Here is a 2,184-nt window from a genome sequence, read left to right as displayed (position 1 = left end):
GGAAGCTCCCAGCCTCTCCTTTTTTTCTTTTTCTTTTTTTATTCTGGGATTTATTTACCTTCTATAATTGAAACTTTGTTGCCTTCAGTGGAGCTCAGAGCAGGCTGGGAAGCTTGGCTTCCTCCATCACTGGAGCAACCAAGCCTCCTGCTCACTTCAGCTCCGTGGCTGCCGGCTGTCATCTTGGTTGGGTTAATTTCTATATAGTCGCTCTGATTGGCTGGTGGGTGTGGCTTAAGGTGTAGCAAAGGTATGGTCAATTTGCATGTTTGTCTTTTATTAGATTAGATATGTTATAACTAGATAATTTGCATAAAAATTTCAAGAACAAATCGGAAAGGTCAGTCTCCGCAGCCTACATATATATAGTCCAGAAAATAAAACAAAAATTAATAGTGTTTGTTTCTGAAAAATTCTATTTTTATAAATTAATCTCAAATTGATGACAAGTTAAAGTTAATCATTTCAGTGATTAGTTGATCCATATTTTTATATTAATATCACAAATATAATTTAACACTCAAATTGGATTTAATGTCTACTGAAATACCCTGTGCAGATATGTATGTTAGCATCCTTCCTCTTTTGTTGAATGTTTTATTTCTATGTCTGGGAGCTAGCTCGCTGAGATCTTAACTATCTTTGGACATCCAGAGTCAGCTGGGACATAAAACACATGCACACTGTCAACATTTGTGCAAATGACTGAGCTGAATGAACTTGAGCTTTGCCAGGTCCATACTCTTGACAGTGGAGGTCCTTCAGAATTGAATTTTTTTTTTTTTAACATTTTAGAACTTGGTTATAGAACAGAAGGGGATTTGCCCAATTCTCCATGGAACATAAATTTAAATTTAAATCACTATTCCACCGGTGATTCAATATTTATAAAGAATTTATGTACATGGTCGATAGGGGAAAAGGGGACATATGTAATACTTTCAACAATAAACATTTTTTAAAATATATTTCTATTGATTTCAGAAAGGGAGAGGGAGATAGAAACATCAATGATGAGAGAGAATCATCGATCAGCTGCCTCCTACATGCACCCCCAGCAGGGATTGAGCCCACAACCCGGGCATGTGCCCTTGACCAGAATAGAACCAGAGACCCTTCAGTCCTCAGGTCAACACACTATTCACTGAGCTAAATCAGGTAGGGCAACAATAAAGATTGTTTTAGAAAAAAAATTTATGTACACAGTACATTTTATCTCATTTTTCTAATACGAAATTTTACAATATTTATTTTCACCAGTTATCTTTTAATTTCATCTCAAGATATGAATTAAATAATCGAAGTGGATAACATAATACAAAAATGTATATGTATATAATATTTAAAAACAGGAAAACACTGGATATGGGGGTACTATTTCAACAAATCTGTATATACAACATTCTTCAGAAAAATTAAAAGATTGGTAGTGGCTGATTTCCATACTTTAAAAATAGTAGTATCTTGAAATAGATCAAGGAAGTAGCAAGTATAAATACTGACCAGGAAGTGTTTAAATATGTGGCAGAGTTAACTATTATCCTACAGTTTATAATAACCATAAGTTAGAATGTATAAAACATTAAATGGATTTTCAGAGTAATAACCTGAGTTCATTTACTTAGGCTTTATTGAGATTTACCAAATGATTATTATGTTAGTCAGCCTTTGCTGTGTAGCCAATAAAATCTCAATGGCATATAACAAAATGCATTTCCTTTTCTCCCTGGCAAGTATAGGTCTCCAGGGGTAACTCTAATTCAGGCTACTGGTAAATTCAAGTCTGTTCTATATGTTTTATTCTGTGGTTCAAGATAAAGGCCCGTTTATTACCTGAGGTATGTTCTCCTTGTGTCAGATGTCAGAAACATGCTACATCCCTTAAAGCCTCGGCTCAGAATTGGCACATTGCAAGTTCTGTCAACATTTCATTAGTCAAAAAAAGTCAGGTGACCAAGCCTACCATCAAGGGGACAAGATAACTATTCTTACTATGGATGTGTAGGTAGTGAATGTTTGCTGAATAATAATCTAATAATCCAAATAATCTATTCTGTTGTACTTATTAGTTATCAAAATGATATATTAAAAAGGGTTGTAGCCCTAGCCGGTTTGGCTCAGTGGATAGAGCGTCAGCCTGCGAACTGAAAGGTCCCAGGTTTGATTCCAGTCAAGGGCACATGC

Source organism: Myotis brandtii, unplaced genomic scaffold, assembly GCF_000412655.1.
Source record: "Myotis brandtii unplaced genomic scaffold, ASM41265v1 scaffold151, whole genome shotgun sequence".
Taxonomy (NCBI): domain Eukaryota; kingdom Metazoa; phylum Chordata; class Mammalia; order Chiroptera; family Vespertilionidae; genus Myotis; species Myotis brandtii.
Note: the sequence above shows the minus strand (reverse complement) of the source record.